The sequence below is a fragment of the Macaca thibetana genome, chromosome X, assembly GCF_024542745.1.
Source record: "Macaca thibetana thibetana isolate TM-01 chromosome X, ASM2454274v1, whole genome shotgun sequence".
Classification (NCBI taxonomy): domain Eukaryota; kingdom Metazoa; phylum Chordata; class Mammalia; order Primates; family Cercopithecidae; genus Macaca; species Macaca thibetana.
The window spans coordinates 82,450,409-82,478,183 of NC_065598.1; the positions used below are offsets into that span (position 1 = coordinate 82,450,409).

Genomic DNA, 27,775 nt, shown 5'->3' on the forward strand with positions numbered 1-27,775 from the left:
GAGATATACAACTTGACAAGATAGTTCCACAGGTGACTCAGGCCTGGGCAGCAGTGAAACGCCTTGCCTTCTGCCTTCTACTGAAGTGACATTTGTATAAATGAATTGGTTTCCATGTTGTAGGTATTCATTTATAATAGGAGGATATAATATAGTTCCTGAGCACATTGTTTGTATTGGTTTTGCTTTAGAGCCCTAGAAATGTTTGAATGTGGTAGTGTGTTGCAGCATCATTAAATGGAGATGGCTGGTACAATGGGTGTTATCCAAAATGTTATATTTCCATAATTCCCAGTAGTGTTTTGACCCCCTTGGTCTACCTCCAGTTTGTTTCCTTCTTAGAATTTTTGTGGGAGGCTGATTTCCGATTTAAGAAAACATGTTATATTTTATTTGTTTCCTCTTTTAACTCTATTTTTCTGTACAACTGACTAATATGAATATTGTAGTTAATAGAGGCTGACAAGAAACACTCTTAATTCTCTTGTTTGCTCTGATGATATCTCACTGTGGCCTCTTAGATAGATGACTAAGTGGTTTTTTTGATGTCTTTGTGAAGTTTTATAATAGAATAAACTGGGTAAAGTGCATTTTATGGGGCTTACTTAGGTTTTTAGTTTAAAGACAATATAGCCACGAGGAGTAGTACTATTTCAATAGAACCCCAAACTAAGTCCTTTTCATCCACAATTTTTAAATTCTCTGTTAAAAATGTCATTGTAGAGATGATCTTTATACTTTTGAAAAGTACCTAATTAGATCAATCATTCCAGGTGTCTAAATTATTTTTACAAAAAATGGTTTCAGAGTTCAGGTCCAACTTGTAAAATGATGGCAAAAATTATTTTAGCTGTGAGTTGCTTGGCTTATTCATGTTTCTTTTTGTCTTTCTGCACCTTTGGTATATTGCTAGATTTCCATAATTTTCATAATAGTTTGAAGAAAACCACAGTTAAGTTTAAAATTTGTTGTGACTGTGAAACTTTGCTGTTGAAAGATAAGGACACCCCACCCTGTTCATTGGCTAAGGGGAAATATAATCAAAGTATTCCCTTTGTTCAGTCCATAGTCAACTTGCATTGTTTCTTAATTTGTGTCTTTAGATTCTGGGATATGTTCAGTTTAGAAAGTTCATTTTTACTCTGTCAGCATCTTTCTTTTAAAACAATTTCTCATTTGTACACAAATATTTTAGTCTCTTCAACCTTAACTTTTGTAAGCTACACAAATGTTACTGTATATCTTATATTATACTGCAGTATCTTTTTTGAAGGAGAATACATAATGTTGGTTGCCTTTTATAATTAAGTTACTATGGATCAACCTTTTATGACAAATAACAGACAATTTTGTTATGAGTCTTATGTTACACTGTGATGCAGTTGTCTCTACTTTTCCATGCCCCCAATAAGGGGGTTTTCATTCTACTTCAGCTTCCTTTTATCCAGTGACATGTGCATAAAAGATCATGTTGAGCTTAGCAGTGATTCTGACAGTGCTCAGCACAAAGTAGATGCTCAGTACTTCTTTGCTGGATCTAAGTTAGCTATCGAATTTCTTTTTGCATCTCATAAAGATACATGTGTTGAGATATGATTACTTAAGGAATATTCAGGACAATGGGGAGCTGTGATGGTTGCTTTAGGCTGGGTTTGTTTTACCTACAACGGAGAAAAGAGTGACTACCACCCAAAATTTGTTTTGTATTCTGAGAAGTCAGGTTTATTTCATAACTTGAAAAAAATGTCAGTGTTTATTCAAATGAAGAAGGAAAAAATTTCAAATAGTATGCATCCACATAGAGCTCGGCTTAAAATCAGGGACATTTGTGGCATTTCTCCCCCTTTGGCCTCCTCCATCTGTCAACTTTTTGAGAAGGGTGTGTATGTTTCCATAAAATTCAGTTGGCTGACAGTAATAACATAAAACTTATTTTAGAGATTATCATTGTATATTTTTAATTTTTTTATTGGTACATGATATTTGTACATATTTATGGGATACATGCTAACTTTTGTTACATGCATAGAATGTGTAATGTTTAGCCAGAGGGGTATCCAACATGTTGAGTATTTAGCATTTCTATGTGTTGGGAACATTTCAAGTCCTCTGTTTTAGCTGTTTTGAAATATACAATACATTGTTGTTAACTATAGTCACACCCTACCCTGGTATAGAACATTAGGACTTATTCTAACTCTATGTGTGTACCCGTTAACCATTAATTATATAGGCATCCCAAATAGAACACTTAATGAAGAACCCTGAAGGAACTGAACTTTACTTCTTTGAGAAAGAAAATTGCATAATAGTGCTTAAGAAAAATGTGTATATTTAATTTCATACTGATAATGTTGGTTCTTAATGGTATTTCACTGTACTAATGGATTTTCTCATTTTGTATTACTTTCATTTTAAACATGAGAGAGCCTAGTTTTTAAAAAGTTTATTTTATTAGTATACCAGTTCTTAATTTCAAAAATGTTTAGCATAATAAAAATAACCAAAATAAAATTCAGGCAGGTCCTCTTCATTTAAATGCTCAGTGGCTTTATACTTGAGTACTTGATTATACAATTTACAGTAATATTAGTTACGGTATGGCACATGGAAATTCTATTTTGCCATTTCCTGTGCTCATTCAGTTTCCTTTGATTTAAAAATTATTAAAATTGAATAAATATTCAGCACCAGATAAGAAAAGTTTTATTTCAAAGTGAAGCAGTACAAAAGTTAATGGCCATATTTTGAACAATGTACTATGAAGTGGATTCCTTTAATTGTTCACTTATTAACAAGATAACTGGAAAAAGGGAGAAAGAACACAATGTTTATGTTATTTGTGACCTATATTGCCCTTCAAATACTGAAGTAACACATTGGACTTAAGAATTGTAAGAGGAATAAAGATTATAAAGCATATACAAAAATCCATTATTTCTGGCTTTCTCTTACATCAGTCATGGAAAAATTTGGCATGGGAGAGAAAAGTGATGGAATTATCTGTATCTTCTATAATACTAATAAAGAACATCATAAAAATGTCTTAATCAAAGTTTTCCAGCAAGACAATGGTTTGTGTAACAGATACATCTGATGTAGCAGAATTTTCTTTCTTTTACCGGTGCCAAATATAGGTTCATAAATATATTACTGAAGACATTTTAATTTTGAAAGCCTTGCCCTTCTACTTCAGAGATAAAAAATTATTTTTGAAATACAAGGAACATTATTCTTGAAATATAAAGAAACTGCCCTGTGGTCAATGATAGTCTTAACTACTTGTCAGTCAAAAGCAGAAGTTTGTTGAGACATTTAATTACAAGGTAATGTAGTCATCAAAATGTCATTGTGGTAACTGACAGCTCATTTTGGACTGAAAGTGTGCAACTACCTCCCCTGAGGTCAGAGATATTTGGAGGTTAACTTAGTAATGACAAATCCTTTATTATCACATTATGACATTGAAAAAATGCAGTTACACTAATGAATTAATAACAGTAATAAAATGACAGTCATAATTGCATAATGTACAAGTTGTCAACTGCGTTTTTTTTTTACATGGTTGGAATTTTTATTTTATCAGTATATTTGCAGTATATTAATTGTCCCGAATATGGCACAGACACAGAAGGATTTCTAAAATTTTTCAAATGCCATGGTCTATACTTATGGGAATCCAGTGTATCCATACTTTGATTCTACTTATCTTCTTCCCACCTCTTTCTCTTCTGCTATTTTACAAAGCTTTAAAATAAATAAGGAGAATTTGCAATTACCACCAGACCCAGTGTTAATGTGTACTTAACGTCCTTTTTATCTCAGAAAGCTTTGACTTCTGTCTGAAGAAAATTTTGGCCTAAATGTCTTGTACTTAATGCATTCAGAAGAAAATGAAAGGAAAAGGACACGGTTTTATATATATTTATTTTATTTTATTATTTTATTTTAAATAGCAGCAGATGCAATCTTTGACTTCCTAACTTTGCATAAATATAGAAAGTAGATCTCCTTAGTATCTAACTTCCTTCTGCCTTGAAATCTTCCAGTTAATGTAACTAGGAGCTGGCTAATAATAGGTTTATGTGTCTAGTGATCTAGCCATGAGTTGGCACTTGACAGTTGACATTTATTTATAAAGAGAATTTGTGGAAAAAACGATGAGTTGGCTACTGTTTTTATTGACCTGAATTATAGAGAATGAGTTGTATTCCTTTTCAAACTTTTCCGTGGGATAACAGAAGAGCTTTTAAAATGGTGATTTGCCCGTTCTTTTTATATTTGCTTGCAATTCTTTATTTATATCTTCTCCTGAGTGCACTTAGAAACTTCTGGGTGTGCTGGGAAGGAAAGGTTTGCTCTTTGGTACTCAAGTCAGAAAGTTTACCCAAGTCTCTGCTAGGACCATAGCTTTAATAAACTGTTAAAAAGGACTGATTTCTTTGAGAGAAGTTTGAAAGTAGTATACAATAGCTTTTAGATTATGTATTACTTATATATATTTATATAGCATATATATTTTATATATAATAATTAGGAAGCTTATGTTATTTTTTCCCCAAAGGAGAGAAGGAATGCTCCAGAGTCAAATATGTTTTAGGGGAGCCTAAATATTCTTAGGAACTCATTGGTAATATGTCTGTGAATTGGCAGTGTTTTTGCAAGTTTGAAAAGACTATAAATGATAATAACCAATATGTATTGAGTAAATTTTACTGTGTTCTCAGCAATTATTAAGAATATGGCAATGGTAACACAATCTTCCCAAAATGTATGAAGAGGTACTATTATTATCTTCGTATTGCAGATGAGAAACTGAAGCACAGGGCGAGTAAGTAGCTTGCCTCAAATTATACATCTATTGTGTTGTGGAGGTGGGATTCAAACCCAGACATTGTGACCCCATAGTCCATGTTCTTAGGCCACTAAGGATATTGGAGGAAAACATACTGTAAATAACACTTACCAGGAATCAGGAGACGTGAATTCTAGTTTTACTGCTACTAAATAGTCCTTATGGTCTTGCACAAGGTTACTCTCTGGTCCCAAGTTTCCTCACTCCCAAAAATGGACAAGTTCATGGATCTGTAATCTGGTTTTATGAGAACTTCGAAAGCAGACATTCTTTTTGCATTCACTCTTTGATCATAGAGCTTTCCATTTTAATGTGTATCATTTGTTATGTTGGCTATAGAGGGTGAGGTTAAACAAAAAGCAATATGGGTCCAAATGTGAAATAGAACATATTGGTCTGAGCTGTCCAAAGACAGAATAGATTTATTTAAACAAATGGTGCATTTACCGTCAACTGGCAATGTTCAATCAGAGGATGGATGACCAGTTAGTGGGGTACTGAAGAGAGGACTCAAGTATCAGTTGGGAACTGGGATAGATCAGAAGACTTTTAATATTTCTTTCTGTCTTGGGATTTTACGCTTCTGCAAATCTCATCAATATTTCATTCATTCATTTAACAAAAGCAGTCTACCTGTAATGATATCTAAGCACATATGTATAATTATGTGAGCATACTATATATATCTTTCTGTACCTATAACCTGACTTATAGAGTGAATCTTGCATGGATTTCATCTATTAAAATAATACATACTATTCAAAGTGATCTACAGATTCAGTGCAATACCTAACAATGCCATTCTTCACAGAAATCAAAAACACAATCTGAAAATTCATGTTGAACCACAAAAGACTCCGAATAGTCAAAGCAATATTGAGTAAAACAAAGCTGGAGGTATCACACTACCTGACCTCAAAATATAATATGGTTATAATAACCAAAACAAGCATGGCATTGACATAAAAACAGACACATAAACTACTGAAACAAAGTAGAGAGCCCAGATAAATCCATGCATTTACAGCCAACAGATTTTTGTGCCAAGTACACACAATGGGGGAAAGAAGAGTTGCTTCAATAAATGGTGCTGGGAAAACTGGATATCCACATGTGGAAGAATGGAACTAGACCCTTTTCTCTTACCCTATACAAAAATCACCTCAGAGTTGCCCTGGCAACAGCCTTCCCCCGACTACTCCTCTGTCTCTCCAGTGAAAAATGGGCCCCTGCTTGCCCACTGCTTGGAAGCTGCAAACTGTTGTCTCATGAATTTTGGATCCCATTTGGACTTTCGTAATCAGTGATGGCAGTAAAGGCATCAACATTGAGAGCTACTGAGTTTTGGCACTCTCATCAGGTGTATTTACGTTATTGGCAACATTATCATCATGTCATGGCTTGGATGCAAAGCCACCAGAATGCCTGCAGGAAGGCTGTGGAATCCTATTTCAGTCTTCCATGGTAATTTCCTCCTGCAGTTCTTCCCTGAAGAGCTTACGATAACCAGGCCAGGTATCCTATGTCCTTCTCTGACCATCACGTGACTTGGCAGAACTCCTACCTCAGTTCTACAGATTTTGGAAGGTCTGGGCGGCATCCACATGACAACAGTAGGATCCAGGCATCCATAAGAGAAGAACAAGCTTAGTCTAAAGAGGAGGAGATGGAGACCAAGTCAGATGGGGAGGTAGAATGTGACCTAAGCAATATGGAAGTCACCCAGGACCTCTGTCAGTACTTTGCAGAGACTCAGAGGCACAGAGAAGACCAATGGTGGCAGCAACAGCTGGATGCAGAATACCTGGATGACTACACGAATGCTGACCATGACCTGTACTACAACATCTACTGGTCAGTGGAGCCCCTGACTAAGAAGCCCAGTGAGAAGCAACAGACTGAGAATAAAGCATTTGTTTGGGAGAGTGCCACGAAGATCCAGGCCATGGAGGCTGCAGTGCAGCTGAGCTTTGACAAGCACTGTGACAGAAAAGCAGCCCAAGTATTAGCTGGTCATCACCCTGAAGTTCTGAGCACTGGGCACAGGGACCTCTGAGAGTGCTTTCTAACAGAGTTCCCAGCTTCGCCCTTTTTGGGGGGTACACACTCTATATCTCTCCTTCTGTACATTTCTCATGGAAAGGGGAATTTGTAGTGAGGCACAAGCATGTTCACCAAAGTCCCAGTTGACCTGTCATGGATGTATGTACTATGCCAGCCCCTTAGAGGTCAGCCAGATGTGTACTGTTGACAACATGTGAAATTTTCTCCTGACATAAAATGATAATGTTGTATATATTACACTCGTTTTTGATGTTGTCAATAACAGTTCAATTCATTAAAGTTCTTGCCTAGAAAAAAAATCAAATAAAAAAAGATTAAAGACCTAAATGTAAGTCTCGAAACTGTAGAACTACTAAAAGAAAAAGCACAGGAGAAATGCTTCATGATATTCGTCAGGGCAAGGATTTTTTGGATAAGACCCCAAATTATAGACTACAAAAGCAAAAATAGACAAATGGGATTTCATCAAACTAAAATGCTTCTGCATAGCAAAGGAAATAATTAGCAGAGTGAAGAGACAACATATAGAATGGGAGAAAATATTTATAAATAATGCATCTGACAAGGGGTTGATATCAGGAATATGTATAACAAAATCAGATAACTCGATGGCAGGAAAAAACCCTAAACAATCTGATTTAAAAATGGGCAAAGACCTGAATAGACATTTCTCAAAAGAAGATATACAAATTATGAATAACCAGTGGGTATATGACAAAATTTTTAACATCACTCATCATCAGGGAAATGCAAATCAAAACCACAATGAGATATCATCTCACACCAGTTAGAATGGCTGTCATCAAAAAGATAAAAAACTAACAAATGTTGACAATGATACAGTTAAAAGGGAACTCTTATACACTGTTGGTGGAAATGTAAATTAATATAGTCATATGGAAAATACTATGGAGGTTTCTCAAAAAAATGAAAAGTAGAACTACATGTAATTCAACAATCCTACCACTGAATATATATCCAAAGAAGCTGAAATTAATTTGTCAAAGAGATACCTATACTCCCGTCTCTATTCCAGCACTATTTGTATTAGCCAAGATATAAAATCAACCTAAATGTCCATCAAAAGATGAAGAGCTAAAGAAAATGTAGTATTTATAAACAATGGAATGTTACTCAGCTACAAAAAGGAATGAAATCCTGTTATTTGCAGCAGCATGGATAAACCTGGAGGACGATATGTTAGGTAAAATGAGCCAGGCACCAAAGGACAAATATCACATCATCTTACTCATATGTGAAACCTAAATAAGTTGATGTCTGTGATGGTTAGTACTGAGTGTCAACTTGATTGGATTGAGAGATACAGAGTAATAATTCTGGGTGTGTCTGTGTGGATGTTGCTGAAAAGAGATTAACATTTGAGTCAGTGGACTGGGGAATGCAAATCCAGCCTTAATCAAGTGGGCAAAATCTAATCAGCTTCCAGCAAATACAAAGCAGGCAGAAAAACATGAAAAGGCAAGATGACCCTAGCCTCCTAGCCTACATGTGTCTCCTTGTGCTGGATGCTTCCTTCTCTCAAAAATTGGACTCCAAGTTCTTCAGTTTTGCAACTCGGACTGGCTCTCCTTGCTCCTCAACTTGCAGACAGCCTATTGTGGGACCTTGTGATTTTGTAAGTTAATACTCAATAAACTCATATATATATATCCTATTAATTCTGTCCCTCCCAGAGAACCTTGACTAATAAAGATTTTGGTACCAGAAGTGGGGTGATACTAGAGGAACAGAATATAAATGATGGAAATATAACTTTATTTCCTTGGTTTTGTGTTTTCTAAAGTTGGCTACTTAATATGAGTAGACCCAAAAATGCTAAAGACTCTACTTCTAGTAGTATGGAGAACACCGATAGTCCTTGGCATGAACTATTTGGAGAGTTATGCAAAATAAATGCATTTTATACTCCTGTTTACTGCTCATGAGAGGCAAGGAGTTTAGTGGCTCTATACATAATACCATTGGCCATATATGGAGAACCAAGGAATATAATGAATCTGGTTGGTTGCCCTGAAGTTCAGTGGACAAAGTGATGAAAAAAAATGATGAACTCAAGGATTCTGTCTCCTGACTTCAGAAGCAGATACTGAACCTCAAATCTGCTAAGATTGCCCTGAGTGAGAGTCTTATCTCCTATAGAGAATGAGCTGACATTGTAGAAAAACAGACACAAGCTCTTATCATGAAAGTGGCTAATCTGCAATGAAAGATGCATAGACTTCCTTGCCACGTGTCTACTGTTAAAGTGAGGGCATTTATTGGAAAAGAATGGGACCCTGCAACTTGGAATGGGGATGTGTGAGAAGACCCTGATGAAGCTGGGGACACTGTGTTTGCAAATTCTGAGGAACCTTTTTTGACAGAAGGAACAGCTTTCCCATCCCCAGTAGTGGCAACATCGCCTCCCTGACCCAGGCTGCCATCAGCCTTTCCACCTTTGTCTGAGGAGATAAACCCTGCACTGCCTGAGGCAACAGTGATGGCCTCCACTGAGGCAGTTGCCAGGCAGGATAATGTTGATTCTCCTCAGAAGCCACCCCCAACACCTCTGTTTGCTTCTAGACCTATAACTGGACTAAAGTCGTGGTGGGCCCCTAGAGGTGAGGTTGAGAGTGTGACCCCTGAGGAGGTGTGCTACACTTGAAAACAACTGTCTGAGTTCTCTAAATTATATAAACAGCAATCTGGAGAACAGGAATGGGAATGGATACAAAGGGCATGGGATAATGGTGGAAGCAACATAGAGTTGGTTCAGGCGGAATTTATTGATTTGGGCCCACTAAGTAGGGACTCTGCCTTTAATGTTGCAGCTCAGGGAGTTAAAAAAGGTTTTAATAGTTTACTTGCTTGGTTAGCTGAAATATGGATTAAAAGATGGCCCACTGTGAGTGAGTTGGAAATGCCTGATCTCCCTTGGTTTAATGTAGAGGAAGGGATCTAAAGGCTAAGGAAGATTGGGAGCGTGGATTGGATTAGTCACTTTAGAACTACTCATCCCATCTGGGAGGGTTCAGAAGATATACCCTTGACCCATGTCTTGCGAAATAGATTTGTGAGGGCAATACCTGTATCTTTGAAGAGCCTATAGTTGTTCTTTTCCACATATTAGGTTCTCTAACAGTGGGAACCACAATTACTCAACTATAAGATTTAAATACAATGGGAATAATTGGATCTTGGATCCTTAGGTGGTAGAGGCCAAGTGGCAGCACTCAGCTGTCAAAGGCAAGGTGGGCATAGCTACCATAATGGATAAAAGAGGCAAATCAGCAATCGCATAGAGCTCTGGCATTGGCTAATTAATCACAGTATTCCTAGAAGTGAAATTGATAGGAAGTCTACTGCATTCCTTCTTAAATTATACAAACAGAAAACTTGTAAGTAGAATGGACAAAATACTAAATTGAATTATAAAGTCAGAGAATCCTGCCCCCTTAATCAATTTCCAGACTTGAACCAGTTTACAGAACCAGAACCTCTTGAATGAAGGGGAGGCCGGGTCCCCTTGAGGAAGGACCACACTACACTATCAACAATTTATGCTGTGAATCTTTCTCCCATCGTTCCCTAAGGGGACCACTGGCCTTTTACCAGGGTAACTGTGCACTGGGGAAAGGGAAATGATCAGACATTCGAGGACTACTGGATACTGGCTCTGAGCTGATGTTGATTCTAGGCAACTCATAATGTCAATGTGGTCCTTCAGTTAAAGTACAGGCTTATGGAGGTCAGGTAATTAATGGAGTTTTATCTCAGGTCTGACTTACAGTGGGTCCAGTGAGTCACTGGACTCATCCTGTGGTCATTTACCCAGTGCCAGAATGCATAATTGGCATAGACAACTTAGCAGCTGGCAGAACCCCCACATTGGCTCCCTGACTGGTAGGGTGAGGGCTATTATGGTGAGAAAGGCCAAATGGAAGCCATTAGAGCTGCCTCTATCTAGAACATTGTAAATTAAAAACAATATCACATCCCTGAAGGGATTGCGGAGATTAGTGCCACCATCAAGGACTTGAAAGACACAGAGGTGGTGATTCCCACCACATCCCTGTTAAATTCTCCCATTTAGCCTGTGCAGAAGACAGATGTGTCTTAGAGAATGACAGTAGATTACTGTAATCTTAACCAAGTGGTGACTCCAATTGCAGCTGCTGTACCAGATGTGGTTTGATTGCTTGAGCAAAATAACACATCTCCTGATACCTGGTACACAACCATTGACTGTACAAATGCCTTTTTCTCCATTCCTGTTTATAAGTCCCACTAGAAGCAATTTGCCTTCAGAAGGCAAGGACAGCAATATACCTTTACTGTCCTACTTCAGGGGTATATCTACTCTCCGTCTTTCTGTCATTATCTTATTTGGAGAGCCCTTAGACCCTGTTTGCTTCCACAAGATATCACACTGGTCCATTACATTGATGACATTATGTCGATTGGATCCAGTACGCAAGAAGTAGTAAACACATTGGAGACATTTGCATGCTAGAGAATGGGAAATAAATCTGACTAAAATTTAGGGACAATCTACCTCACTAAAATTTCTAGGGATTTAGTGGTTTGGGGCCTGTTGAGATATTCTAAAGTAGAAAATAAATTGCTGTATTTGACCCTCCTACCACCAAGAAAGAGGCACAATGCCTAGTAGGCTTATTTGGATCTTGGAGGCAATACATTCCTCATTTGGGTGTGTTATGCCAGCCCATTTACCCAGTGACCCCCAAAGGCTGCCAGTTTTGGGTGGAGTCCAGAACAGAAGAAGGCTCTGCAACAGGTCCAGGCTGCTGTGCAAGCCATCTGCCACTTGGCACATATGACCCAGCAGATCCCATGGTGCTTGAGGTTTCAGTGTCAGATAGGGATGATGTTTGGAGCCTTTGGCGAGCTCCCACAGGGGAACCACAGCAAAGGCCTCTAGGATTTTGGAGCAAGACCCTGTCATCTTCTGCAGATAACTACTCTCCTTTTAAGAGACAGCTCTTGATCTAGTACTGGGCTTTGGTGGAAACTGAACGTTTGATTATGGGTCATCAAGTCACCATGCGACCTGTACTGTCTATCATGAACTGGGTGCTTTCTGACCCATCTAGCCATAAAGTGGGTCATGCACAGCAGCATTCCATCATCAAATGGAAGTTGTATATACGTGACTGGGCTTGCTCAGGCAGGTCCTGGAGGCACAAGTAAGTTACATGAGGAGGTACCTTAAATGCCCATGTTCTCCACTCCAGCCACCCTGCCTTCTCTCCCCCAGCCTGCACCAATGGCCTCATGTGGAGTTCCCTATGATCAGTTGACCAAGGAAGAGAAGACTAGGGCCTGGTTCAGATGGTTCTGCACGATATGCAGGCACCACCCAAAAGTGGACAGCTGCAGCACCACAGCCTGTTTCTAGGACATCCTTGAAGGACAGCGGTGAAGGGAAATCTTCCTAGTGGGCAGAACTTCAAGCAGTGCACCTGGTTGTGCACTTTGCATGGAAGGAGAAATGACCAGATGTGCGATTATATACTGATTCATGAGGTGTAGCCAATAGTTTGGTTGGATGGTCAGGGACTTGGGAAAAGCATGATTGGAAAATTGGTGACAAAGAAATTTAGGGAAGAGGTATGTGTGTGGAACTCTCTGAGTGGTCAGAAACTGTGAAGATATTAGTATCCCATGTGAGTGCTCACAAATGGGTGACATCACTGGAGGAGGAGTTTAATAATCAAGTGGATAGGATGACCCATTCTCTGGACGCCACTCAACCTCTTTCCCCAGCCACCTCTGTCATTGCCCAATGAGCCCATGAACAAAGAGGCCATGGTGGCAGGGATGGAGGTTATGCATGGGCTCAGCAACATGAACTTCCACTCACCAAGGCTGATCTTGCTGTGGCCACTGCTGAGTGCTCCGTTTTCCAGCAGCAGAGATCAACACAAAGCCCTCGATATGGCACCATTCCTTTGGGTAATCAGCTAGCTACCTGGTGGCAGGTTGATTATATTGGACCTCTTCCATCATGGAAAGGATAGAGGTTTGTCCTCACAGGAATAGACACTTACTCCAGATATGGGTTTTCCTTTCCTGCATGCAATACTTCTGCCAAGACTACCATCCGTGGACTCACGGAATGCATTATCCACCATCATGGTATTCCACACAGCATTGCCTCTGACGAAGGCACTCACTTTATGGTTAAGAAGTGCAGCAGTGGGCTCAGGCTTATGGAATTCACTGGTCTTACCATGTTCCCGATCATCCTGAAGCAGCTGAATTGATAGAACGGTGGAATGGTCTTTTGAAGTCACAATTACAACACCAACTAGGTGACAATGCTCTGCCAGGCTGGGGATAAGTTCTCCAGAAGGCCGTGTATGCTCTGAATCAGCATCCAATATATGGTACTGTTTCTCTCATAGCCAGGATTCATGGGTGCAGGAATCAAGGGGTGGAAGTGGAAGTGGCACCACTCACCATCACTGCTAGTGATCTACTAGCGAAATTTTTGCTTCCTGTTCCTGCGACATTATGTTCTGCTGGTCTAGAGGTCTTAGTTCCAGAGGGAGGAACGCTGCCACCAGGAGACACAACAACAATTCCATTGAACTAGAAGCTAAGTTCGGCACCTGGACACTTTGAGCCCCTCCTACCTTTAAGTTAACAGGTTGAGAAGGGAGTTACAGTGTTGGCAGGGGTGATTGACGCAGACTATGAAGATGATATCAGTGCACTACTCCACAACAGAGGTAAGGAAGAGTACTCATGGAATACAGGAGATCCATTAGGGCGTCTCTTAGTATTACCATGCTCTGTGATTAAGGTCAATGGGAAACTATGACAGCCCAATAGAGGCAGGACTACAAATGACCCAGACCCTTCAGGAATGAAGGTTTAGGTCACTCTACAAGGAAAAAAGAACACAACCTGCTGAGGTGCTTGCTGAAGACAATAGGAATACAGAATGTGTAGTAGAAGAAGGTAGTCATCATTACCAGCTACAATTATGTACCAGCTGCAGAAACGAGGACTGTGTCATGAGTATTTCCTCCTTTTGTTAAAAACATGTTTGTGCATATATACACTTGTACTAAGACAATATCTTGATTTTATTTCCTTTTCCTTTATCATGTAACATGAGATTTATTGACTCCATATCAGCATTTAAGTATTGTTAACTTTATGTAATAGTATTTGGGTTGGTGCCATTTCCGTTGTCGAAGGATAGTTGTATTATGATAGGCGTAATTATGACCTCACTATTTTCTTTATTTGAAGATTATGTATGATCTCAGGACATGTCTATGGGTTCAAGTTGACAAGGGGTGGACTTACGATGGTTAATACTGAGTGTCAACTTGATTGGATTGAGGAATATAGAGTATTAATTCTGGGTGTGTCTGTGTGGGTGTTGCCCAAAAGAGATTAACATTTGAGTCAGTGGGCAGAGGAAGGCAGATCTGGTGTGCAGAATCTAATCATCTACCAGTGAATGTAAAGCAGGCAGAAAAACGTGAAAAGCAAAACTCCCAGCCTACATTTTTCTCCCTTGCTGGATGCTCCCTGCTCTTGAGTATTGGACCCCAAGTTCTTCAGTTTTGGGACTTGGACTGGCTCTCCTTGCTCCTCAGCTTGCAGACAGCCTATTGTGGGACCTTGTGATTGTGTAAGTTAATACTCAATAAACTCTCCTATTAGTTCTGTCCCTCTCAGAGAACTCCTAGAAGTACAGAGTAGAATAGTGATTACTAGAGACTGGTGAAGCGGGAGAGGGGTGGGAATGGAGAGAAATTGTTCAACTGGTACAAAAGTACTGCTAGAAAAGAGGAATAATTTCTGGTGTTATATTGTGCAGTAGGGTGACTATAGTTAATAATAATGTATTATATATTTCAAAGTAGCTGGGGGAGAGAATCTTGAAATGTTATCACAACATTGAAATAAGCTAATCACCATGATATGATTATTATACAATATATACATGTATTGAAACATCACACTGCACCCTATAAACTTGTAATATTATTACATCAGTTATAATAATTTAAAAACTCACGTTAAAAAGCTTGTAGATCTAGTTCTAAAAAAGCGGAAATGTAATATGCAATGTTGCTTATTTTTAAAAGACAAATGGTTACAATGTTTTTGTTTAGGATGGAAGTAGATCTGTACCTTAATATGACATTGCACAGGAGATTTCAGATACATAGTCAGTAGAAGTTTTGGGATGGAGCATATTCAAAGTAAATGAAACTGCATAAAGAATGGCGCCTGGAATGAATTATACTCCACTTGACATTTCTTCATTTCTCAATTTAAAACAACTGAGTGGCCATAGGTATGAGCTCTGAAGAAAACAGTAACTCAACTTGAATGCGGGTCCTACCATTACTACCTGTGAAACTTGGAAAGTAATTTAACCATTTCAAATATCACTTTCCTCATTTGTAAACTGGGTGCAATAACAGACCTGTATCCTAGGGTTGTTATTAGAATTAAATGATTTAATACATGGGTCTTTACACTATTATTTATATCTGTGTTCTTTTGGTTCTTTTTTCAACGTATGATCCATTATCAACTTCAAAACTTATAGTAGAAGATTGATGGTTGTGAAAACATACCTCATTTTATTGGACTTCACTTTATTGTGCTTCTCAGGTATTTCCTTTTTAACAAATTGTGGCAACCCCACATTAAGCAAGTGTTTCAACAGTGTATTTCTGATAGCATTTGCTCACTTTGTGCCTCTGTGTCACATTTCGGTAATTCTTGCAATACTGCAAATGGTTTCATTATTATTATATCTGTTATGGTGATCTGTGATCAGTGATCTTTGATATTCTCACTGTAATTGATTTGGAGCACCAGAAACCATGCCCATGTAAAATGGTAAGTTAATAAACGTGTGTGTTCTCACTGCTCTACTGCTTGGCTATTTCTTAGTCTCTCTCCCTCTCCTTGGGTCTCCCTATTCCCTGAGGCACAACAGTATTAATACTAGGCCAATTAATGACCCAACAAGGGCCTGTGTTTAAGTGAAAGGAAAAATCACATGTCTCTAGCCTTAAATCAAAAGCTGGAAATGGGCCAGGTGCCTTAGATCACACATTTAATTACAGCACTTTGGGAGGCTTCGGCTACAGGATCACTTGAGCCCAGGTTTGAGACCAGCCTGGGCAATATAGCAAAACCTCATCTCTACAAAAAACTTTAAAAAATTAGCTTGGCATATGAGTTCATGCCTGTAGTCCCAGCTGATAGGGAGGCTGAAATAGGTGGATCACTTGGGCCCAGGGGGTAGAGGCTGCAGTGAGCCATTCGTGTGCCACTACTCTCCAGCCTGGGTTACACATCAAGACTCCGTGTGATAAAAAAGAAGCGAGAAATGACGAAGCTTAGTGAAGCTTGTGAAAAACCTCTAAGATAGGCAAAAATCTAGGCCTCTTTTGCCGAACAACTATCCAGATCTTAATGCAAAGGAAAAGTTTTTGGGGAAAGTTAAAAGTGCTACATCAGTGAACACACAGATGAGAAGAAAGCAAAACAGACTTTTGCTGATATGAAGAAAATTTGTGTGATCTGGCTAGAAGATCAAATCAGCCACAACATTCCCTTAAGCCAAAGCCTAATCCAGAGCAAAACCCTCTCTCTCTTCAATTCTGTGAATGCTGAGAGAGGTAAGAAGCTGCAGAAGAAAAGATGGAAGCTAGCCAAAGTCAGTTCATGAGGATTTAAGGAAAGAAGCTGTCTCCACAATATAAAAGAGTGAGGTGAAGCAGCAAGTGCTGATTTAGAATCCAGCTAAGATAACTGAGGAAGTTGTTTGGCTACATCAGATAACAGATTTTCAGTGTAGATGAAACAGTCTCATAGTGGGAAAACATGCTGTCTAGAACTTTTGTAGCTGGAGAGAAGTCAATGCCAGGCTCCAAAACGTCAAAACACAGGCTGACTCTCTTGTTAGAGTCTAATGCAGTTGGTGACTTTAGTTGAAACCATGCTCATTTACCATTCTGAAAATCTTAAGGACCTTAAAAATATGCTAAATCTACTCTGCCTGTGCTATGCAAATGGCACAACAAAACTTGGGTGACAGACTGCACATTTTTTTTATAGCACAGTTTACTGAATATTTTAAGCCCACTATTGAAACCTACTGTTCAGAAAAAAGAAAAGATTTCTTTCAATATATTACTGTTCATTGACAAAGCATCTGGTTACCTAAGAGCCGTGATGGAGAAGTACAGGAGATTCATGTTGTTTTCATGCCTGCTAACACAGCATCCATTCTGCAGCCCATGGATCAAGGAGCAATTTCGATGTTCCAATCTCTTTTTCTAAGAATACATTTTGTAAGGCTACAGTGGCCACAGATAATGATTCATGTGATGTATCTGGAAAAAGTCAGTTGAACACCTTCTGGAAAAGAGTCACCATTCTAGTTGCCATTAAGAACATCTGTGACTTACAGGAGGAGGTCAATATCAATAGGAGTTTGTAAAAACTTGATTCCAGCCCTCAGGGATGACTGAGGTATTCAGAAGACTTCACTGGAAGATGTTACTGCAGATGTTGTAGTGAAGCTGCCTAGTTGTCTGGAGTAAATACCGAAGTTCTTGCTCTCACGGCCAAGGAAATTAAGGTCGCGGACACACACATGGACACACACATAGACACAGACACAGAGTGAGATTGGAGCAGGAGTTTAATAGGCAAAAGAACAGCTCTCTGTCATAGAGAGGGGTCCGAAGTGGGTTACCAAGTTGTAATAAAAATGTCAGGGATTTTATAAGTGGGCTAGTGAGGATGGGGTGTCTTATCTTCCTAAGGTCCAAAGATTTAGTTGGGACCAGGTGTGCTATCTTTTTAGAGCAGAGTTTTCTATCAGCTCTCACCCCATTTCTTGATCATGTAGGCAGACTCAGTCTGTCCTGCTCTGTGCTCCTTTTTTTTTTTTTTTTTTTTCTTATCTGGGAGGGAGAATTTCTGTGTCGGTTCCCAGACATCTTCTTACAGCTGCAGGCATCCCCCTGTGTCTGCTTCTGGATTCCCTATCTTAGTGTGCCTGTGTCTGCTTCTAGATTCCCTGTCTTAGCGGGCCTAAGGGGAAAGGAATGTGCTAATTAAGGCTCACTGTTTTCACTGGGGCTCATTGTATGAGTGTGAAGTTTGGTGCTCATCCAGGAGACTCCCCACTCCTTCTGTGTTTTAAAACATTATCTGTGTTTTACAGCCTGATCTTCCAGGCTGCCTTTTGTTAGAAGATAAGTGATTTCTTTGAACTGCATGAGGTTAGAAAGGGAGCTATTTATGCTTTTTGTTAGAAGGAAAGTTTTCTTCAGGGGACTCTTTTCACTTGAACTGTCCACCCAAAGAATTTCTTTCTATCTTCTACAACTTATTTCCCCTCTCAGGAATGGAATACCTAACTGCTGTTAGGGGGAGTTGGGTGATGATTTCTGGCTACTTCCTGCTGGAGGGGGTTGTTGTGTGGGGAACAGCAGCTAGGGCTCCTCCTGAGGTCGATCTAAGTGTCCCTGGTAGACGTAAATGGCATTTTGATTTTCGGCTCCATTTGCAGCACCATCTGAAACTTGATGGCTTGTAGGCGAGAAGAGATAAACTTTACAAGGTTTAGAATATAGGGTCCAAGGCCGGGCACGGTGGCTCACGCCTGTAATTCCAGCACTTTGGGAGACTGAGGCAGGTGGATCGCGAGGTCAGAAGTTCAAGACCAGCCTGGCCAAGATGGTGAAACCCCATCTCTACTAAAAATACAAAAATTAGCAGAGTGTTGTGGCGGGTGCCTGTAATCCCAGCTACTTGGGAGGTTGAGGCAGAGAACTGCTTAAACCCAGGAGGCAGAGGTTGCAGTGAGCTGAGATTGCACGACTGCACTCCAGCCTGGGCAACAGAGTGAGACTCCATCTCAAAAAAAAAAAAAAAAAAGAATATAAAGTCCAACTATGAGTATTAAGACCACCATTATTAGCGGGGACACTGTAGGCCACAACCATGACAACAGAGTTTGTTTGATATCTGTGAACCATTTAGATGGTTAGTGCTGTTGTCAGTGGGTGTATGGGGCCTGGCTTTGCTCAGCTTCCTTGGTCTTACTTTCTCCAAAAAAGGAAACCTCTGGGTTATAGGTTATCTGGCAGGATTTGTAGGATAATTGCCCAGAACTAGAACATTGTTCAAGATTTTCTACATCACCCATCCCTTTTTGTTTTCTTTGAGTCACAGCTGGAGATTTGTGGTTGGCTCACAGGAATTAGAAAATGTAGGCAAAAACTTAAACACAACTAATGAGACTAGAAGTTAATAGAAGATTTATGAAAAGTTTTAAGACATAATTTTTCTCTCTCTAGTCCTCAATTTTGTTAAAAACAACTTATGATAGGACTGAGCTGTTTGCAAAATAAACTTGTCTTATACTTGGCCTGATTATTTGCATAAAGCACAGCAAGAGTGATCACCTTTACATAGGCCTTTTTGATTGGCTTTTATGGAACTCTGTTCCACAAGGAATCTCAGATAGGGCTTTTTAAAGTCAAGCCTAGTCATGGGTTTGTACTTTCAAATACCCCTGAATTGGGTAAACTTCTTTTTTCTTGAGGTTCCAAGAGCATGGGGTTCCTAGGCCTGTTAGAAAGTGACATTCTTCCCCCACTCCCCGTGATAGGCCCCCGTGTGTGATGTTCTCCTTCTCGAGTCCAAGTGATCTCATTGTTCAGTTCCCACCTATGAGTGAGAACATGCGGTGTTCGGTTTTCTGTTCTTGAGATAGTTTGCTGAGGGGGGAGGGGGGAGGGATTGCATTGGGAGTTATACCTGATGTAAATGACGAGTTGATGGGTGCTGACGAGTTGATGGGTGCAGCACAGCAACATGGCACAAGTATACATATGTAACAAACCTGCACGTTATGCACATGTACCCTAGAACTTAAAGTATAATAATAATAATAATAATAATAAAAGCAGAGATTGGAGTGATACACCTACAAACAAAGGAATCCCAAAGATTGCTGGCAATTGCCAGAGACTAAGAAAGAGGGATGGTACAGATTCTCCCCCAGTGCTTCCAGAAGGAAACAATCCTGCCAAAACCTTGATTTTGAACCTTCAGCTTCCAGAAACAGTAAATATACATTGTTTTAAGCTATCCAGTTTGTGGTTACTTGTTATGGCAGCCCTCAAAACCAATACAGTAATTTTCACATCATTAGTCTTAAAGAAAAAGGTTATAGGAACAGGAGTCAACCTCTTGGAGTTTCAATTTCCTCCCCTTTAAATTGGGAATAATAACATCTGTCCTTCCATTGTACTGAGAAAATGATCATAAAAATACTTAGAAACTGAATTATAAATGCAGAGTATTACTCTTTCAGGTGTATGCTTCTAATCACGTTGTCAGCTCTAATTTATTGTGTTTTTCTCTTTCCCTTTTTTTTTTTTGTTTGTTTTTTTATTTTTATTATTTTAAATTTATTTATTATTATTATACTTTAAGTTCTAGGGTACATGTGCATAACGTGCAGGTTTGTTACATATGTATACTTGTGCCATGTTGGTTTGCTGCACCCATCAACTCGTCAGCACTCATCAACTCGTCATTTACATCAGGTATAACTCCCAATGCAATCCCTCCCCCCTCCCCCCTCCCCATGATAGGCCCCGGTGTGTGATGTTCCCCTTCCCGAGTCCAAGTGATCTCATTGTTCAGTTCCCACCTATGAGTGAGAACATGCGGTGTTTGGTTTTCTGTTCTTGTGATAGTTTGCTAAGAATGATGGTTTCCAGCTGCATCCATGTCCCTACAAAGGACACAAACTCATCCTTTTTTATGGCTGCATAGTATTCCATGGTGTATATGTGCCACATTTTCTTAATCCAATCTGTCACTGATGGACATTTGGGTTGATTCCAAGTCTTTCTATTGTGAATAGTGCTGCAATAAACATACGTGTGCATGTGTCTTTATAGCAGCATAATTTATAATCCTTTGGGTATATACCCAGTAATGGGATGGCTGGGTCATATGGTACATCTAGTTCTAGATCCTTGTGGAATCGCCATACTGTTTTCCATAATGGTTGAACTAGTTTACAATCCCACCAACAGTGTAAAAGTGTTCCTATTTCTCCACATCCTCTCCAGCACCTGTTGTTTCCTGACTTTTTAATGATTGCCATTCTAACTGGTGTGAGATGGTATCTCATTGTGGTTTTGATTTGCATTTCTCTGATGGCCAGTGATGATGAGCATTTTTTCATCAGGTGTCTGTTGGCTGTATGAATGTCTTCTTTTGAGAAATGTCTGTTCATATCCTTTGCCCACTTTTTGATGGGGTTGTTTGTTTTTTTCTTGTAAATTTGTTTGAGTTCTTTGTAGGTTCTGGATATTAGCCCTTTGTCAGATGAGTAGATTGCAAAAATTTTCTCCCATTCTGTAGGTTGCCTGTTCACTCTGATGGTAGTTTCTTTTGCTGTGCAGAAGCTCTTTAGTTTAATGAGATCCCATTTGTCAATTTTGGCTTTTGCTGCCGTTGCTTTTGGTGTTTTAGACATGAAGTCTTTGCCCATGCCTATGTCCTGAATGGTACTACCTAGGTTTTCCTCTAGGATTTTTATGGTATTAGGTCTAACATTTAAGTCTCTAATCCATCTTGAATTAATTTTCGTATAAGGAGTAAGGAAAGGATCCAGTTTCAGCTTTCTACTTATGGCTAGCCAATTTTCCCAGCACCATTTATTAAATAGGGAATCCTTTCCCCATTTCTTGTTTCTCTCAGGTTTGTGAAAGATCAGATGGCTGTAGATGTGTGGTATTATTTCTGAGGACTCTGTTCTGTTCCATTGGTCTATATCTCTGTTTTGGTACCAGTACCATGCTGTTTTGGTTACTGTAGCCTTGTAGTATAGTTTGAAGTCAGGTAGCGTGATGCCTCCAGCTTTGTTCTTTTGACTTAGGATTGCCTTGGAGATGCGGGCTCTTTTTTGGTTCCATATGAACTTTAAAGCAGTTTTTTCCAATTCTGTGAAGAAACTCATTGGTAGCTTGATGGGGATGGCATTGAATCTATAAATTACCTTGGGCAGTATGGCCATTTTCACGATATTGATTCTTCCTATCCATGAGCATGGTATGTTGTTCCATTTGTTTGTGTCCTCTTTTATTTCACTGAGCAGTGGTTTATAGTTCTCCTTGAAGAGGTCCTTTACATCCCTTGTAAGTTGGATTCCTAGGTATTTTATTCTCTTTGAAGCAATTGTGAATGGAAGTTCCTTCATGATTTGGCTCTCTGTTTGTCTGTTACTGGTGTATAAGAATGCTTGTGATTTTTGCACATTAATTTTGTATCCTGAGACTTTGCTGAAGTTGCTTATCAGCTTAAGGAGATTTTGGACTGAGACAATGGGGTTTTCTAAATATACAATCATGTCATCTGCAAACAGGGACAATTTGACTTCTTCTTTTCCTAACTGAATACCCTTGATTTCTTTCTCTTGACTAATTGCCCTAGCCAGAACTTCCAACACTATGTTGAATAGGAGTGGTGAGAGAGGGCATCCCTGTCTTGTGCCAGTTTTCAAAGGGAATTTGTCCAGTTTTTGCCCATTCAGTATGATATTGGCTGTGGGTTTGTCATAAATAGCTCTTATTATTTTGAGGTACGTTCCATCAATACCAAATTTATTGAGCGTTTTTAGCATGAAGGGCTGTTGAATTTTGTCAAAAGCCTTTTCTGCATCTATTGAGATAATCATGTGGTTCTTGTCTTTGGTTCTGTTTATATGCTGGATTATGTTTATTGATTTGAGAATGTTGAACCAGCCTTGCATCCCAGGGATGAAGCCCACTTGATCATGGTGGATAAGCTTTTTGATATGTTGCTGAATCCGGTTTGCCAGTATTTTATTGAGGATTTTTGCATCGATGTTCATCAGGGATATTGGTCTAAAATTCTCTTTTTTTGTTGTGTCTCTGCCAGGCTTTGGTATCAGGATGATGTTGGCCTCGTAAAATGAGTTAGGGAGGATTCCCTCTTTTTCTATTGATTGGAATAGTTTCAGAAGGAATGGTACCAACTCCTTCTTGTACCTCTGGTGGAATTAAGCTGTGAATCCATCTGGTCCTGGACTTTTTTTGGTTGGTAGGCTATTAATTATTGCCTCAATTTCAGAGCCTGCTATTGGTCTATTCAGGGATTCAACTTCTTCCTGGTTTAGTCTTGGAAGAGTGTAAGTGTCCAGGAAATTATCCATTTCTTCTAGATTTTCCAGTTTATTTGTGTAGAGGTGTTTATAGTATTCTCTGATGGTAGTTTGTATTTCTGTGGGGTCGGTGGTGATATCCCCTTTATCATTTTTAATTGTGTCGATTTGATTCTTCTCTCTTTTCTTCTTTATTAGTCTTGCTAGTGGTCTGTCAATTTTGTTGATCTTTTCAAAAAACCAACTCCTGGATTCATTGATTTTTTGGAGGGTTTTTTGTGTCTCTATCTCCTTCAGTTCTGCTCTGATCTTAGTTATTTCTTGCCTTCTGCTAGCTTTCGAATGTGTTTGCTCTTGCTTCTCTAGTTCTTTTAATTGCGATGTTAGAGTGTCAATTTTAGATCTTTCCTGCTTTCTCTTGTGGGCATTTAGTGCTATAAATTTCCCTCTACACACTGCTTTAAATGTGTCCCAGAGGTTCTAGTATGTTGTATCTTTGTTCTCATTGGTTTCAAAGAACATCTTTATTTCTGCCTTCATTTCGTTATGTACCCAGTAGTCATTCAGAAGCAGGTTGTTCAGTTTCCATGTAGTTGAGCGGTTTTGATTGAGTTTCTTAGTCCTGAGTTCTAGTTTGATTGCACTGTGGTCTGTGAGACAGTTTGTTATAATTTCTGTTCTTGTACATTTGCTGAGGAGTGCTTTACTTCCAATTACGTGGTCAATTTTGGAGTAAGTACGATGTGGTGCTGAGAAGAATGTATATTCTGTTGATTTGGGGTGGAGAGTTCTATAGATGTCTATTAGGTCTGCTTGCTGCAGAGATGAGTTCAATTCCTGGATATCCTTGTTAACTTTCTGTCTCGTTGATCTGTCTAATGTTGACAGTGGAGTGTTGAAGTCTCCCATTATTATTGTATGGGAGTCTAAGTCTCTTTGTAAGTCTCTAAGGACTTGCTTTATGAATCTGGGTGCTCCTGTATTGGGTGCATATATATTTAGGATAGTTAGCTCTTCCTGTTGAATTGATCCCTTTACCATTATGTAATGGCCTTCTTTGTCTCTTTTGATATTTGATGGTTTAAAGTCTGTTTTATCAGAGACTAGTATTGCAACCCCCGCTTTTTTTTTGTTCTCCATTTGCTTGGTAAATCTTCCTCCATCCCTTTATTTTGAGCCTATGTATGTCTCTGCGTGTGAGATGGGTCTCCTGAATACAGCAGACTGATGGGTCTTGACTCTTTATCCAGTTTGCCAGTCTATGTCTTTTAATTGGAGCATTTAGTCCATTTACATTTAAGGTTAAGATTGTTATGTGTGAACTTGATCCTGCCATTATGATATTAACTGGTTATTTTGCTCGTTAGTTGATGCAGTTTCTTCCTAGCCTCGATGGTCTTTACATTTTGGCATGTTTTTGCAATGGCTGGTACCGGTTGTTCCTTTCCATGTTGAGTGCTTCCTTCAGGGTCTCTTGTAAGGCAGGCCTAGTGGTGACAAAATCTCTAAGCATTTGCTTATCTGTAAAGGATTTTATTTCTCCTTCACTTATGAAACTTAGTTTGGCTGGATATGAAATTCTGGGTTTAAAATTCTTTTCTTTAAGAATGTTGAATATTGGCCCCCACTCTCTTCTGGCTTGGAGAGTTTCTGCCGAGAGATCTGCTGTTAGTCTGATGGGCTTCCCTTTGTGGGTAACCCGACCTTTGTCTCTGGCTGCCCTTAAGATTTTTTCTTTCATTTCAACTTTGGTGAATCTGGCAATTATGTGTCTTGGAGTTGCTCTTCTCGAGGAGTATCTTTGTGGCGTTCTCTGTATTTCCTGGATTTGAATGTTGGCCTGCCCTACTAGGTTGGGGAAGTTCTCCTGGATGATATCCTGAAGAGTGTTTTCCAACTTGGTTCCATCTTCCCCCTCACTTTCAGGCACCCCAATCAGACGTAGATTTGGTCTTTTTACATAATCCCATACTTCTTGCAGGCTTTGTTCATTTCTTTTTCTTCTTTTTTCTTTTGGTTTCTCTTCTCGCTTCATTTCATTCATTTGATCCTCAATCGCTGATACTCTTTCTTCCAGTTGATCGAGTCGGTTACTGAAGCTTGTGCATTTGTCACGTATTTCTCGTGTCATGGTTTTCATCTCTTTCATTTCGTTTATGACCTTCTCTGCATTAATTACTCTAGCCATCAATTCTTCCACTTTTTTTTCAAGATTTTTAGTTTCTTTGCGCTGGGTACGTAATTCCTCCTTTAGCTCTGAGAAATTTGATGGACTGAAGCCTTCTTCTCTCATCTCGTCAAAGTCATTCTCCGTCCAGCTTTGATCCGTTGCTGGCGATGAGCTGCGCTCCTTTGCCGGGGGAGATGCGCTCTTATTTTTTGAATTTCCAGCTTTTCTGCCCTGCTTTTTTCCCATCTTTGTGGTTTTATCTGCCTCTGGTCTTTGATGATGGTGATGTACTGATGGGGTTTTGGTGTAGGTGTCCTTCCTGTTTGATAGTTTTCCTTCTAACAGTCAGGACCCTCAGCTGTAGGTCTGTTGGAGATTGCTTGAGGTCCACTCCAGACCCTGTTTGCCTGGATATCAGCAGCAGAGGCTGCAGAAGATAGAATATTTCTGAACAGCGAGTGTACCTGTCTGATTCTTGCTTTGGAAGCTTCCTCTCAGGGGTGTACTCCACCCTGTGAGGTGTGGGGTGTCAGACTGCCCCTAGTGGGGGATGTCTCCCAGTTAGGCTACTCAGGGGTCAGGGACCCACTTGAGCAGGGAGTCTGTCCCTTCTCAGATCTCAACCTCCGTGTTGGGAGATCCACTGCTCTCTTCAAATCTGTCAGACAGAGTCGTTTGTGTCTGCAGAGGTTTCTGCTGTTTTTGTTATTTTTACTGTGCCCTGTCCCCAGAGGTGGAGTCTACAGAGACAGGCAGGTTTCCTTGAGCTGCTGTGAGCTCCACCCAGTTCGAGCTTCCCAGCAGCTTTGTTTACCTACTTAAGCCTCAGCAATGGTGGGCGCCCCTCCCCCAGCCTTGTTGCTGCCTTGCTGTGATATCGCAGACTGCTGTGCTAGCAATGAGGGAGGCTCCGTGGGTGTGGGACCCTCCCGGCCAGGTGTGGGATATGATCTCCTGGTGTGCCTGTTTGCTTAAAGCGCAGTATTGGGGTGGGAGTTACCCGATTTTCCAGGTGTTGTGTGTCTCAGTTCCCCTGGCTAGGAAAAGAGATTCCCTTCCCCCTTGCACTTCCCAGGTGAGGCAATGCCTCGCCCTGCTTCAGCTCTCGCTGGTCGGGCTGCAGCAGCTGACCAGCACTGATCGTGTGGCACTCCCCAGTGAGATGAACCCAGTACCTCAGTTGAAAATGCAGAAATCACCGGTCTTCTGTGTGGCTCGCGCTGGGAGTTGGAGACTGGAGCTGTTCCTATTCGGCCATCTTGCTCCGCCCCCTCCTCTCTTTCCCTTTCTTTAAGATCATCTATTTTCAAGTAACATTTGCCTTCCTTAGAGAAGTTACTGTTTGGGTGTAAGCTGCCTATCTTAAAAATAACCATCTCTAGCATAAAAAGGAAAATTCAAATTATGAATCTGTAACACCACCCACTCTCCTAACCTCCTAAGCATACATTTTGCTATAAATTGACAACAGATTTACCCTTCATTTGAGGAGATATCAAGCACTGTAACCTTTTGTTAATACATAGATGTAGCACATTGCTTGTTCCAATTAATTGACTATTCTGTTGAGCCCAACAGTACCATCACAAACGATCACTTTCCGAAGCTTACAATAAAGAAGGTATTTGGCACTGAAAGTACGTTTTTCACAAATCACAAATCAGTTAAGGATTCTCAATTATCAACACAAACTATGATTATAAGATACTACCAATTATTTATAGTCCTGAAAATTTTTTTTTAAGTTTAAAATAAATTGCCCACCAATAAAAATTTGACAGTTAAAAAAAAAAAAAAAAAGAAAGTGACATTCTCTACTCACTGTAGGTTAGGAACCCTGTCTGCACAGGGGCTGTGTAGACAAGGTGTGAGGCCAGTTTCCCAAGGGGCTTTTATTGGCTTTGCAAGTCAAGCTTGACTCCTTAAAGGGAAATACGTCCTTTCAGTCAAAGTCTTGGTAAAACAACCAGTTTTTCCAATTGTATTCTGTTGCAAAATAAAATGGATTCTTATTGCACTGATGCAAACAACTATATTGTTATAAGTCAAGAATACTTACAACCCGTTTCTGAATTCTAGAGGAACCAGGCAGCGCAAACAAAAATTTTTCAAACCTTGTTTACAGGAGTATAGCTTACTTAGTTGTTAAAGGCTGTAGCTAGCTCAAGACAAGTTTCCTTGAGGGTCAGCAATGTTCCAAGCATAAGTCAAAAAATTGCTTTAGTTTTCTATTAGTTCAGTCCATTCTGTTAACTCTCATTCTGCTTGATATTTGTAAACATTTCAGCTTTTTATGAGTCCTGTACATTTTTCTGTTATCAGCAACCTGCAGTTAAGAGAACCTATTAAAATTCCACGGATGATTAGTAACTATTTTTTATTTTGAACAAGACGAAAACAAGGTAAAAATTGTCTGTAAATGACAAAATGTCCAGGATGGTTACAGTTAAGAGCATGA

At 39.6% G+C, this 27,775-nt stretch overlaps 1 protein-coding gene and 1 pseudogene across 1 annotated transcript in view; both read left to right on the forward strand.

Moving 5' to 3' along the window:
* DACH2 (dachshund family transcription factor 2) overlaps window positions 1-27,775 on the forward strand; it is a 691,023-nt gene that overhangs the window by 160,182 nt on the left and 503,066 nt on the right. The gene's annotated exons all lie outside the window — the stretch shown is intronic.
* Window positions 4,577-18,448, forward strand: LOC126946286 (gem-associated protein 8-like; annotated as a pseudogene).